The sequence below is a fragment of the Arachis hypogaea genome, chromosome 9 (assembly GCF_003086295.3).
Source record: "Arachis hypogaea cultivar Tifrunner chromosome 9, arahy.Tifrunner.gnm2.J5K5, whole genome shotgun sequence".
NCBI classification, from domain to species: domain Eukaryota; kingdom Viridiplantae; phylum Streptophyta; class Magnoliopsida; order Fabales; family Fabaceae; genus Arachis; species Arachis hypogaea.
Window position 1 is genome coordinate 92386441 of NC_092044.1, and position 15149 is coordinate 92401589.

General features: G+C 38.3%; 2 non-coding genes across 2 annotated transcripts; both read left to right on the forward strand.

Annotated features, from left to right (window-relative positions):
* The first annotated feature begins 309 nt into the window (after positions 1-309).
* On the forward strand, positions 310-417 carry LOC112713560 (small nucleolar RNA R71). Its single transcript, XR_003158530.1, has one exon. It is a non-coding gene; the product is annotated as a small nucleolar RNA R71 (small nucleolar RNA).
* Positions 418-9198: 8781 nt separating this feature from the next.
* Positions 9199-9302, forward strand: LOC112713598 (small nucleolar RNA R71). Its single transcript, XR_003158569.1, has one exon. It is a non-coding gene; the product is annotated as a small nucleolar RNA R71 (small nucleolar RNA).
* The last annotated feature ends 5847 nt before the right edge of the window (positions 9303-15149 follow it).

Here is a 15149-nt window from a genome sequence, read left to right on the forward strand (position 1 = left end):
TGGTGCATTTTGCATTCCAGACAGACTTTGAGAAATCATATTGACTTGTTGAGTCAATATTTTGTTCTGAGCCAATATGGCATTCAGAGTGTCAATCTCAAGAACTCCTTTCTTCTTACTAGTCCCATTGTTCACAGGATTCCTTTCAGAAGTGTACATGAATTGGTTATTTGCAACCATTTCAATCAGCTCTTGAGCTTCTGTAGGCGTCTTCTTCAGATGAAGAGATCCTCCAGCAGAGCTATCCAAAGACATTTTGGATAGTTCAGAGAGACCATCATAGAAAATACCTATGATGCTCCATTCAGAAAGCATATCAGTGGGACACTTTCTGATTAATTGTTTGTATCTTTCCCAAGCTTCATAGAGGGATTCTCCTTCCTTCTGTCTGAAGGTTTGGACTTCCACTCTAAGCTTACTCAATTTCTGAGGTGGAAAGAACTTTGCCAAGAAGGCATTGACTAGCTTTTCCCAAGAGTTCAGGCTTTCTTTAGGTTGTGAGTCCAACCATGTCCTAGCTCTGTCTCTTACAGCAAAAGGGAATAGCATAAGTCTGTAGACCTCAGGGTCAACCCCATTAGTCTTGACAGTGTCACAGATTTGCAAGAACTCAGCTAAAAACTGATGAGGATCTTCCAATGGAAGTCCATGGAACTTGCAATTCTGTTGCATTAGAGAAACTAATTGAGGCTTAAGCTCAAAGTTGTTTGCTCCAATGGCAGGGATAGAGATGCTTCTCCCATAGAAGTCGGGAGTAGGTGCAGTAAAGTCACCCAGCACCTTCCTTGCATTGTTGGCATTGTTGTTGTTCTCGGCTGCCATGTGTTCTTCTTCCTTGAAGAATTCGGTTAGGTCCTCTACAGAGAGTTGTGCCTTAGCTTCTCTTAGCTTTCGCTTCAAGGTCCTTTCAGGTTCAGGGTCAGCCTCAACAAGAATGCTTTTGTCTTTGCTCCTGCTCATATGAAAGAGAAGAGAACAAGAAAATGTGGAATCCTCTATGTCACAGTATAGAGATTCCTTGAGGTGTCAGAGGAAAAGAAAAATAGAAGGCAGAAGTAGAAAATTCGGACTTATCAAGAGATAATGAGTTCGAATTGTGCATTAAGGAATAGTGTTAGTCCATAAATAGAAGGATGTGAGAAGAAGGGAAGCAATTTTTGAAAATTAAGTAAAAGATTTTGAAAACATTTTGAAAAACACTAATTGATTTTCGAAAATAAAAGTGGGAAAGAAGTAAAGTGATTTTTGAAAAAGATTTTGAAATTAGAAATTAAAAAGATATGATTGAAAACTATTTTGAAAAAGATGTGGTTAAGAAGATATGATTAGCTTTTAAAAAGATGTGATTGAGAAGATATGATTTGAAAAACATTTTAAAAAGATTTGATTTTGAAAATTAATGACTTGGCTATCAAGAAAAGATATGATTCAAACATTAAACCTTTCTCAACAGAAAAGGAAACATACTTGAAATGTTGAATCAAATCATTAATTGATAGCAAGTATCTTTAAAAATGGAAAGAAATTGATTTTGAAAACATATGATTGAAAAGATATGATTTGAAAAAGATTTGATTTTGAAAAACTTTGAAAACCTGAAAAAAAATGCATTAAAAACAAAATCTTCCTTCTTGTGCCATCCTGGCATTAAACGCCCAGAATGGTGCACATTCTGGCGTTTAACGCCCGAAACACTACCTTTTTGGGCGTTAAACGCCCAACCAGGTACCCTGGCTGGCGTTTAAACGCCAGTCTGTCCTTCTTCACTGGGCGTTTTGAACGCCCAGCTTTTTCTGTGCAATTCCTCTGCAGTATGTTCTGAATCTTCAATTCTCTGTATTATTGACTTGAAAAGACACAAATTAAAAATATTTTTGGATTTTTGATAATAAGGAAAAATCAAAATGCAACTAAAATCAAATAACAATGCATGCAAGACACCAAACTTAGCAGTTTGTATACTGCTGACACTAATGAGAATGCATATGAGACACATAAACACTCAAGTCAAGAGAATTCAAAGATCAAAGTAAGAAATCATCAAAAATTACTTGAAGATCCTTAAGACACATGAATGAATGCATGCAATTGACACCAAACTTAAAATGATACTCTAGACTCAAACAAGAAATATTTTTGGATTTTATGATTTTGTAAAAATTTTTTGGATTTTTCGAAAATTAAGTGAAGAAGAAAATAAAGGTATCAAAATTCTTAATGAGAATTCCAGGAATCATGCAATGTTAGTCTAAAGCTTTAGTCTAAAGGAATTAGACATGGCTAGCAAAGCTTCAGCAGGACATTGCATTCAAGAGCTAAATTGATGAAGATCAATCAGCTTTGGTGATGATAAGAACATCACCTTGAAACACTAGAATTCATTCTTAAGAACTCTGAAGAAAAATACCTAATCTAAGCAATAAGATGAACCGTCAGTTGTCCAAACTCAACAATCCCCGGCAACGGCACCAAAAACTTGGTATGCGAAATTGTGATCAATACTTTTCACAACTCAATTAATCCCCGGTGATGAAACCAAAAACTTGGTGTTCAATACCATGGCATAAACACAACTTCGCACAACTAACCAGCAAGTGTACTGGGTCGTCCAAGTAATAAACCTTACGCGAGTAAGGGTCGATCCCACAGAGATTGTTGGTATGAAGCAAGCTATGGTCACCTTGTAAATCTTAGTCAGGCAAACTCAAATGGATATGGGTGATATATGAATAAAACATAAAGATAAAGATAGAGATACTTATGTAATTCATTGGTAGGAATTTCAGATAAGCGTATGAAGATGCTTGTCCCTTCCGTCTCTCTACTTTCCTACTGTCTTCATCCAATCCTTCTTACTCCTTTCCATGGCAAGCTTAAGCAAGGGTTTCACCGTTGTCAGTGGCTACCTCCCATCCTCTCAGTGGAAATGTTCAACGCACCCTGTCACGGCACGGCTATCCATATGTCGGTTCTCGATCAGGCCGGAATAGAATCCAGTGATTCTTTTGCGTCTGTCACTAACGCCCCGCCTTCAGGAGTTTGAAGCACGTCACAGTCATTCAATCATTGAATCCTACTCAGAATACCACAGACAAGGTTAGACCTTCCGGATTCTCTTGAATGCCGCCATCAGTTCTAGCCTATACCACGAAGACTCTGATCTCACGAAATGGCTGGCTCGTTTGTCAGGCGAGCACTCGGTTGTCAGGCGATCAACCATGCGTCGTGTATCAGGAATCCAAGAGATATCCACCCAATCTAAGGTAGAACGGAGGTGGTTGTCAGTCACACGTTCATAGGTGAGAATGATGATGAGTGTCACGGATCATCACATTCATCAAGTTGAAGAACAAGTGGTATCTTAGAACAAGAACAAGCGAATTGAATAGAAGAACAATAGTAATTGCATTAATACTCGAGGTACAGCAGAGCTCCACACCTTAATCTATGGTGTGTAGAAACTCCACCGTTGAAAATACATAAGAACAAGGTCTAGGCATGGCCGAATGGCCAGCCTCCCAAAGTGAGTTCAATCATCAAAACATGATCAAAAGCTCTAAAAATGATCCAAAGATGAAAATACAATAGTAAAAGGTCCTATATATAGAGAACTAGTAGTCTAGGGTGTACAGAGATGAGTAAATGACATAAAAATCCACTTTCGGGCCCACTTGGTGTGTGCTTGGGCTGAGCATTGAAGAATTTTCGTGTAGAGACTCTTCTTGGAGTTAAACGCCAACTTTTATGCCAGTTTGGGCGTTTAACTCCCACTTTGGTGCTAGTTCCGGCGTTTAACGCTGGAAATCTTGAGGGTGACTTTGAACGCCGGTTTGGGCCATCAAATCTTGGGCAAAGTATGGACTATCATATATTGCTGGAAAGCCCAGGATGTCTACTTTCCAACGCCGTTGAGAGCGTGCCAATTGGGCTTCTGTAGCTCCAGAAAATCCACTTCGAGTGTAGGGAGGTCAGAATCCAACAGCATCTGCAGTCCTTTTCAGTCTCTGAATCAGATTTTTGCTCAGGTCCCTCAATTTCTGCCAGAAAATACCTGAAATCATAGAAAAACACACAAACTCATAGTAAAGTCCAGAAAAGTGAATTTTAACTAAAAACTAATAAAAATATACTAAAAACTAACTAGATCATACTAAAAACATACTAAAAACAATGCCAAAAAGCGTACAAATTATCCGCTCATCAAATACCACGGACAAGGTTAGACTTTTCGAATTCCCATGAATGCCACCATCAATTCTAGCTTATACTACAAAGATTTTGATCAAGGAATCCAAGAGATGTGCGCCCGGTCTAAGGTAGAATGGAAGTGGTTGTCAGTCACACGCGTTCATAGGTGAGAATGATGATGAGTGTCACAGATCATCACATTCATCAAGTTGAAGTGCAACAAATATCTTAGAATATGAATAAATCAAATTGGATAGAAAATAGTAGTAATTGCATTAAAACTTGAGGTACAGCAGAGCTCCACACCCTTAATCTATGGTGTGTAGAAACTCCACCGTTGAAAATACATAAGTGAAAGGTCCAGGCATGGCTGAATGGCCAGCCCCCAGATCTAAGAACTAAACTTCCCAAGATGAATAATAAAATAAAACTGAGACCAAAGATGTCTAATACACTAGTAAAAAGTTCTATTTATACTAAACTAGCTACTAGGGTTTACAGAAATAAGTAATTGATGCATAAATCCACTTCCGGGGCCAACTTGGTGTGTGCTTGGGCTGAGCCTGATCTATCCACAAGCTGAGGCTTCTCTTGGAGTTGAACACCAAGTTTTAACGTGTTTTGGGCATTCAACTCTGGTTCATGATGTGTTTCTGGCGTTTGACTCCAAAATGTAGCATGGAACTGGTGTTGAGCGCCAGTTTACATCATCAAATCTCAAACAAAGTATAGACTATTATATATTTCTGGAAAGCTCTGGACGTCTACTTTCCAATGCGTTGAGAGCGCGCCATATGGAGTTCTGTAGCTCCAGAAAATTCATTTCGAGTGCATGGAGGTCAGATTCCAACAGCATCAGCAGTCCTTTGTCAGCCTCCTTATCAGAGTTTTGCTCAGGTCCCTCAATTTCATCCAGAAATTACCTGAAATCACAACAAAACACACAAACTTATAGTAAAGTCTAGAAATGTGAATTTAGCATAAAAACCAATGAAAACATCCCTAAAAGTAACTAGATCATACTAAAAACTACCTAAAAATAATGCCAAAAAGCGTATAAATTATCCGCTCATCACAACACCAAACTTAAATTGTTGCTTGTCCCCAAGCAACTGAAGATAAATTAGGATAAAAAGAAGAGAATATACTATAAATCCCAAAATATCAATGAATATTAATTCTAATTAGATGAGCGGGACTTGTAGCTTTTTGCTTCTGAACAATTTTGGCATTTCACTTTTTCCTTTGAAGTTTAGAATGATTGGCTTCTCTAGGAACTTAGAATTTCGGATAGTGTTATTGATTCTTCTTGTTAAGATGTTGATTCTTGAACACAGCTACTTTTATGAGTCTTGGCCGTGGCCCTAAGCACTTTGTTTTCCAGTATTACCACCGGATACATAAATGCCACAGACACATGACTGGGTGAACCTTTTCAGATTGTGACTCAGCGTTGCTAGAGTCCCCAGTTAGAGGTGTCCAGAGCTCTTAAGCACACTCTTTTTGCTTTGGATCACGACTTTAACCACTCAGTCTCAAGCCTTTCTCTTGGACCTGCATGCCATAAGCACATGGTTAGGGACAGCTTGATTTAGCCGCTTAGGCCTAGATTTTATTTCCTTGGGCCCTCCTATCCATTGATGCTCAAAGCCTTGGATCCTTTTTACCCTTGCATTTTGGTTTTAAGGGCTATTGGCTTTTTCTACTTGCTTTTTCTTTTTCTTTCTATTTTTTTGCCACTTTTTTTCGCAAGCTTTTGTTTTTCACTGCTTTTTCTCGCTTCAAGAATCAATTTCATGATTTTTCAGATCATCAATAACATTTTTCTTTGTTTATCATTCTTTCAAGAGCCAACAACTTTAACATTCATAAACAACAAGATAAAAAATATGCACTGTTTAAGCATTCATTCAGAAAACAAAAAGTATTGTCACCATATCAATATAATTAAACTAAATTCAAGGACAATTTTTGAAATTTATGTACTTTTTGTTCTTTTGAATTAAAAACATTTTTCATTTAAGAGAGGTGAAGGATTTATGGAATTTATTCATAGCTTTAAGACATAGTTACTACATACTAATGATCATGAAGCAGAGACACAAAACATAGATAAAAACGAAAAACAGAGAGATAAGAACAAGGAAGTTAAGGAATGAGTCCACCTTAGTGATGGTGGCGCCTTTTGAAGGTCCAATGGTGCTTTTTGAGCTCCTTTATGTCTCTTCTTTGCTTCTGTTGCATGATCCCTAGTGATTTTGGTGTTCCTATCCTTAGTTGCTTCCAATAATTATGTGGAGGAACATGTATCCCCTGAGGTATCTCAAGGATTTCTTGATGAGGGAATTCCTCATGCTCTCTTGATGTGCAGTCAAATGCTCTTCTACTGAGTTATGGACCCTTGAGATGAATCTCTCCATCTCCCATGACTCAGAGGTGGAAGCTTTTGTCTTCTCTTTTCTCTTCTCTTTCTTTTCTCTTTTTTTTTGAGGTTTCTCTAGCCTTAGGTGTCATCAATGGTTATGGAAAAGCAAGAAAAGCAAAAAAAAAGCTATGCTTTTACCACACTAAACTTAGAATGTTGCTCGCCCTCGAGTAAAAGAAGAAAGAATAGAAGAAGGAGAATAAGATATGGGGGAGAGGGAGAGATGTTTGTGTTTCGGCCATGTAGGGTGGGTTTGGGTGGGAAGGATGGATGGATGTGAATGGTGAAGAGATGATGGGGAAGAGGGATTAAGGTGATTGGTGAAGAAGGGAGAAGGTGAGTTGAGGTAGGTAGGGATCCTGTGGGGTCCACAGATCCTGAGATGATCCTGTGGGGTCCACAGATCCTGAGGTGTCAAGGATTTACATCCCTGCACCAATTAGGCATGTAAAATGCCTTTGCATACAATTCTGGCGTTTAAACGCCGAGGTGATGCATGTTCTGGGCGTTCAACGCCCATGTGCAGCATGTTTCTGGCGTTGAACGCCAGTTCCATGCTAGTTTCTGGCATTCAACGCCAACTCTCCTCAGGGTGCATTCCTGGCGTTTGAACACCAGAATGTTGCTTGTTTCTGGCATTCAGCACCAGATCCATGCTCTGTTCTGGCGTTGAACGCCAGCCAGATGCTCCTTACTGGCATTTAAACGCCAGTAAGTTCTTCCTCCAGGGTGTGATTTTTCTTCTGCTATTTTTTATTCCCTTTTTAGTTTTAGTATTTTTTTCATGACTCCACATGATCATGAACCTAATAAAACATGAAAGAACAATGAAAATAAAATTAGATAAATAAAAATTGGGTTGCCTCCCAATAAGCGCTCTTTTAATGTCACTAGCTTGACAGTGGGCTCTCATGGAGCCTCACAGAAGTTCAGAGCATGATGAAGGCCTCCGAACACCAAACTTAGAGTTTGAATGTGGGGTCTTCTCAACACCAAACTTAGAGTTTGATTGTGGGGGCTCTGTTTGACTCTGTACTGAGAGAAGCTCTGCATGCTTACTCTCCCTTGTTACAGAAGGATAGCCATGTGCCTTAAACACAAGGTAGTCCCCATTCAATTGAAGGACTAATTCTCCTCTGTTAACATCTATCACAGCTTTTGCTGTGGCTAGGAAAGGTCTTCCAAGGATGATGCATTCATCCTCCTCCTTCCTAGTGTCTAAGATTATGAAATCAGCAGGAATGTAAAGGCCTTTGACCTTTACCAACACATCCTCTACTAATCCATAAGCTTGTCTTACTGACTTGTCTGCCAATTGTAATGAGAATAAGGCAGGATGTACCTCAATGATCCCCAGCTTCTCCATTACAGAGAGAGGCATAAGATTTATGCTTGACCCCAAGTCACATAGAGCCTTGTTAAAGGTCATGGTGCCTATGGTACAGGGTATTAAGAATTTGCCAGGATCTTGTCTCTTTTGAGGTAATGTTTGATGAACCCATGTATCTAGTTCACTAATGAGCAAGGGAGGTTCACCTTCCCAAGTCTCATTACCAAACAACTTGGCATTCAGCTTCATGATGGCTCTTAAATATTGAGCAACTTGCTCTCCAGTTACATCTTCATCCTCTTTAGAGGAAGAATAGTCTTCAGAGCTCATGAATGGCAGAAGGAGGTTTAATGGAATCTCTATGGTTTCTATATGAGCCTCAGATTCCTTTAGGTCCTCAATAGGGGACTCCTTCTTGCTCAGAGAACGTCTCAGGAGGTCTTCCTCACTAGGATTTTCGTCCTTTCCTTCCTCTCTGCATTCGGCCATATTGACTATATCAATGGCCTTGCACTCTCTCTTTGAATTCTCTTCTGTATTGCTTGGGAGTGTACTAGGAGGAGTTTCAGTTACTTTCTTACTCAGCTGGCCCACTTGTGCCTCCAAATTTCTGATGGAGGACCTTGTTTCACTCATAAAACTTAAAGTGGCCTTAGACAGATCAGAGACTATATTTGCTAAATTAGAGGAGCTCTGTTCAGAATTCTCTATCTGTTACTGAAAAGATGATGGAAAAGGTTTGCTATTGCTAAACCTGTTTCTTCCACCATTATTAAAGCCTTGTTGAGGCTTTTGTTGATCCTTCCATGAGAAATTTGGATAATTTCTCCATGATGAATTATAGGTGTTTCCATAAGGTTCACCCATGTAATTTACCTCTGCCCTTGCAGGGTTCTCAGGATCATAAGCTTCTTCTTCAGAAGATGCCTCTTTAGTACTGTTGGATGCATTTTGCCATCCATTCAGACTTTGAGAAATCATGTTGACTTGCTGAGTCAACACTTTGTTTTGAGCCAATATGGCATTCAGAGCATCAATTTCAAGAACTTCCTTCCTCTGAGGCGTTCCATTATTCACGGAATTCCTCTCAGAAGTGTACATGAATTGGTTATTTGCAACCATGTCAATAGGTTCTTGAGCTTCTGCAGGCGTTTTCTTTAGGTGAATGGATCCACCTGTAGAATGGTCCAATGACATTTTGGAAAACTCAGATAGACCATAATAAAATATATCTAATATGGTCCATTCTGAAAACATGTCAGAAGGACACTTTTTGGTCATCTGCTTGTATCTTTCCCAAGCTTCATAGAGGGATTCACCATCTTTTTGCTTGAAGGTCTGAACATCCACTCTAAGCTTGCTCAACTTTTGAGGAGGAAAGAATTTATCCAAGAAGGCCGTGACCAGCTTATCCCAGGAGTCCAGGCTATCTTTAGGTTGTGAGTCCAACCATGTTCTAGCTTTGTCTCTTACAGCAAAAGGGAAAAGCATGAGCCTGTAGACTTCAGGATCTACTCCATTTGTCTTGACAGTCTCACAAATCTGCAAGAACTCAGTTAAAAACTGATAAGGATCTTCAGATGGAAGTCCATGAAACTTGCAGTTCTGTTGCATCAAAGCAACTAATTGAGGTTTCAGCTCAAAATTGTTTGCTCCAATGGCAGGAATTGAGATGCTTCTTCCATCAAACTTGGACGTTGGTTTAGTGAAATCACCAAGCATCCTCCTTGCATTATTGTTGTTGGGTTCGGCTACCATCTCCTTCTCTTGTTCGAAAATTTCAGAAAGGTTGCCTCTGGATTATTGTAATTTAGCTTCTCTTAGTTTCCTTTTCAGAGTCCTTTCAGGTTCTGGATCAGCTTCAACAAAGATGCATTTTTCCTTATTCCTACTCATATGAAAGAGAAGAGAAAAAGAAAAAGGAAGAGGAATCCTCTATATCTGGACAAAGAGGATCCTTATTATTAGTAGAAGAAGAAAGAAATAAGAGTGGAGAATCCAATCACAAGGGTGAGGATAGAGGCAGTGATTGGAGATGAAAAGAGGTGAAGAGAAGTGTTAGTAAATAAATGAATAAATAAAAGAAGAGAAGAGAGGGAGAATTCGAAAATAATTTTGAAAAAGTAGTTAATGATTTTCGAAAATTAAGGATAAGATATAATTAAAATTTAAATTTAAAACAATTAAAAAGAATTTTTGAAAAAGAGATGAGATCTTTTCGAAAATTAAAGAGGGAAAAGTAGTTAGGTGGTTTTGAAAAAGATAAGAAACAAACAAAAAGTCAAATAGTTAGTTGAAAAAGATATTAAAATCAAATTTGAAAAGATAAGAAGATAAGAAGTTAGATAAGATATTTTGAAATCAAATTTTTGAAAAAGATATGATAAAAAGATAAGATAAGAAGATATAATAAAAAGATAGGATTAAAAAAGATTTAATTTTTAAAATTAAAATTAATTACTTAACTAACAAGAAACTAAAAGATATGGTTCTAGAATTTAAAGATTGAACCTTTCTTAACAAGAAAGTAACAAACTTCAAATTTTTGAATCAATCATATTAATTGTTAGCATAATTTTGAAAATTAAGATAAAATTAAGAAAAAGATTTTTTTTTGAAAAATATTTTAAAGAATTTTCGAAAATTAATAAGAAAAATGAAAAAGATTTAATTTTTGAAAAAGTTTTAAAAAGATAAGATTTTTTTAAAATTGAAAATTTGACTTGACTTGTAAGAAACAACTAATTTTAAAAATTTTTTGACCAAGTCAACTCAAATTTTTGAAAATTTGGAGAGAAATAAGGAAAAGATATTTTTTATTTTTAAATTTTTAATGATGAGAGAGAAAAACACAATTATGACCCAAAACATGAAAATTTTGGATCAAAACCAATTATGCATGCAAGAACACTATGAATGTTAAGATGAACACCAAGAACACTTTGAAGATCATGATGAATATCAAGAACATATTTTTGAAAAATTTTTTATGCAAAGAAAACATGCAAGACACCAAACTTAGAATTCTTTAATGCATGGACACTATGAATGCAAAAATGCATATGAAAAACAACATACAACACAAAACAAGAAAACATCAAGATCAAACAAAAAGACTTGTCGAGAACAACTTGAAGATCATGAAGAACACCATGAATGCATGAATTTTCGAAAAATGCAAGAAAAATTTTTAAAGCATACAATTGACACCAAACTTAAAAATTGACTCAAGACTCAAACAAGAAAAACAAAATATTTTTGGTTTTTATGATTTTATGATTTTTTTGGTATTTTTATTATTTTTTTCGAAAATTATATTTTTGAAAAACGAAAATAAAGAAAAAATTTTTGAAAGATTTTTGAAAACTTTTTTGAAAGGAAAATAAAAACAAAATTACCTAATCTGAGCAACAAGATGAACCGTCAGTTGTCCATACTCGAACAAACCCCGGCAACGGCACCAAAAACTTGGTGGACGAAATTGTGATCATCAACAATGGCTCCAAAGACTTGGTGCTCTTAAACATGAATTACACTATGTCACAACTCCGCACAACTAACCAGCAAGTGTACTGGGTCGTCCAAGTAATACCTTATGTGAGTAAGGGTCGATCCCACAGAGATTGTTGGTATGAAGCAAGCTATGGTCATCTTGTAAATCCCAGTCAGGCGAATTTAAATGGATTAAGAGATTATTGGTTTAAATAATGATAATAAAATAAATAGAAAATAAAGATAAAGTTACTCATGTAATTCAATGGTGGGAATTTCAGATATGTGTATGGAGGTGCTGTGTTCCTTCTGAATCTTTGCTTTTCTACTTCTTCCTTCCAGTTTTTTATCACTCCATTCTATGGCAAGCTGTATGTAGAGCATCACCATTGTCAATGGATACATCCCATCCTCTCAGTGAAAATGGTCCAAATGCTCTGTCACAGCACGGCTAATCATCTGTCGGTTCTCAATCAGGTTGGAATAGAATCCCGTGATTCTTTTGCGTCTGTCACTAACGCCCAGTCTTCAGGCGTTTGAAGCTCGTTACAGTCATTCAATCCCAGAATCCTACTCGGAATACCACAGATAAGGTTAGACTTTCTGGATTCCCATGAATGCCGCCATCAATTCTAGCTTATACCACGAAGATTCTGATCAAGGAATCCAAGAGATATGCGCCCGAGTGGTTGTCAGTCACGCGCATTCATAGGTGAGAATGATGATGAGTGTCACAGATCATCACATTCATCAAGTTGAAGTGCAATGAATATCTTAGAACAGGAATAAATCGAATTGGATAGAAAATAGTAGTAATTGCATTAAAACTTGAGGTACAGCAAAGCTCCACAGCCTTAATTTATGGTGTGTAGAAACTCCACCGTTGAAAATACATAAGTGAAAGGTCCAGGCATGGCCGAATGGCCAGCCCCCAGATCTAAGAACTAAACATCCCAAGATGAATAATAAAATAAAACTGAGACCAAAGATGTCTAATACACTAGTAAAAAGTTCTATTTATACTAAACTAGCTACTAGGGTTTACAGAAATAAGTAATTGATGCATAAATCCACTTCCGGGGCCCACTTGGTGTGTACTTGGGCTGAGCCTGATCTATCCACGAGCTGAGGCTTCTCTTGGAGTTGAACGCCAAGTTGTAACGTGTTTTGGGCGTTCAACTCTGGTTCATGACGTATTTCTGGCGTTTGACTCTAGAATGTAGCATGGAACTGGCGTTGAGCGCCAGTTTACGTCGTCAAATATCAAACAAAGTATGAACTATTATATATTTCTGGAAAGCTCTGAATGTCTACTTTTCAGCGCCGTTGAGAGCGCGCCATTTGGAGTTCTGTAGCTCCAAAAAATCCATTTCGAGTGAAGGGAGGTCAGATTCCAACAGCATCAGCAGTCCTTTGTCAGCCTCCTTATCAGAGTTTTGCTCAGGTCCCTCAATTTCAGCCAGAAATTACCTGAAATCATAGAAAAACACACAAACTCATAGTAAAGTCTAGAAATGTGAATTTAGCATAAAAACCAATGAAAACATCCCTAAAAGTAACTAGATCATACTAAAAACTACCTAAAAACAATGCCAAAAAGCGTATAAATTATTCGCTCATCAAGTTGCTGCTATGATTTTGTCAATGATGTCACATTGGAATATGGAGTGATCTTCTAGGGGGTGCTTCATAGCTTCATCTAGATTGAAGCTCACTGTTCTGCCATCTACCTCAAAGGAATAGGTTCCCGAAAAGGCATCCAGCTTGAATTTCGAAGTCTTCAAAAACGGTCTTCCAAGCAAGATTGACGAAGGCCTTCCTGAGTCATTTTGGGGCATCTCCAAGATATAGAAGTCAATGGGAAACGTGAGCCCCTTAATGCTTACTAACACATCTACAACAATTCTAACCACTGTGATAATGCTTTTATCTGCTAACACAAAACGAGCTGCCGACCTTTTTAAGGGAGGGAGCCTTAAAGTATTATATATAGACAAGGGCATAATACTCACGCACGCTCCTAAATCACACATACAATCAGAAAATATCGCACCTCCAATGGTACAGTTAACCATGCATGGGCCTGGGTCACTACATTTTTCAGGTATATTTCCCATTAAAGTAGATATAGAACTACCTAAAGAAATAGTTTCTAATTCATTGATTTTATCTTTATGTATGCACAATTCTTTTAGAAACTTTGCATATTTAGGTACTTACTGAATAACATCAAAAAGGGAAACAGTTACCTCAACCTTTTTGAAGATCTCTACCATTTTGGGATCAAGTTCCATCTACTTTCTGGATTTCTTAGCAAGGTGTGAAAATGGAATAGGAGTGGCGTCTTTTACAGCTTCAGCTTTCTGGGGTGCTGTATTCCTTGGTTGGGCTGCTTCTGCTTCAGCCATGCCTTGTGCTTCATCTTTTTCTTCAACATCCTCTACCTCAACTGTGTCCGCAACTAGGGCGTGTTCTAGCGGGCTTGGTTCCTCCGGATTCCTCTCTTGCAGTGTGGTTCCAGACCTCACGGTAATGGCATTGATGCCACCCTTGGGGTTGGGTAATGGTTGAGAGGGGAGTCCACTGGAGCTCGAAGACTGGTTGTTGGAGTTATTCAGTGATCCAATCTGTGAGACAAAGGCTTGCAAGGTAGAGTTCAGACCATTTAGAGTAGAAGTAAGGTTGTTTTCCATGGCTTGCTATCTCTGATCAATAGATTGTAGTAACTCATCATTAGAAGATGAAGAGGGATAAGTGATCTGAGGGGTCTGCTGAAATGCTTGAGGCTGCCTTAGATGAGGTGCTCTATAGGCCTGATTCTGATTCTGCTACCTGAAGTTGTTATTATTATTCCACCTCTGGTTTCCATTTTTATCTCTGCCTCCTCTGTTATGATTGTCCCTCCAACCCTAGTTAGAATTATCTCTCCAACCTTGGTTGGAGTTATCCTGCCATCCATGGTTGTAGCTGCCACCTTGATTGTACCCTTGATTGGGGCGGTCATAGAAGTTATGAGTGGCTGCCACAGTGTTGTCTTCTTGTTGGAGTTGCGGACATTCATCAGTATAATGACTGTAATCGGCACAGATCCCGCATACTCTTTGGGGAACCAACTGTTGGCCTTGCTGTGGCGGAGAAGGCTGAGCTTGTTGTTGACTCAACTGCATCTGCTTCAGTAAGTTGGTCATTTCGCATATACTCTAGGTTAGAGCAGTAGTCTCTTTGCTAGAGGATACCTCTGCAACAGCTTTTGAGTGGCTCTGCTTCTGCCTGTGATTCCCAGTGGATTTAGCTAAGTCACTGATCAATTGCCATGCTTCATCAGTAGTCTTGTACTTCTTCATAGACTCATTCCTAGCACCTTCCAAATGTCCAATGTGGTCTTATCTTGAGGCTTCATGCCCTACGTGAAGTAGCCGAGCAATACTAACTTCTCAATCATGTGGTGGGGGCATGCTTCCAGAAGATTGTTGAAGCACTCCCAATATTCGTGGAGAGTCTCGGATTTGCCTTGAATAATCATGGAAATTTCCTTCCTCAATCTATCAGTAACTTCAGCTGGAAAGAATTTTTCCAAAAATTTTTTTTTAAGCGTGTCCCAGTTAGCAACAGTCACTCTAGGTTGGGCGTAGTACCACTCTCTCGCCTTTCCCTCAAGAGAGAACGGGAAGGCTTTTAACAGAATAGAAGTTTCATCTACACCATCGCGCCTGA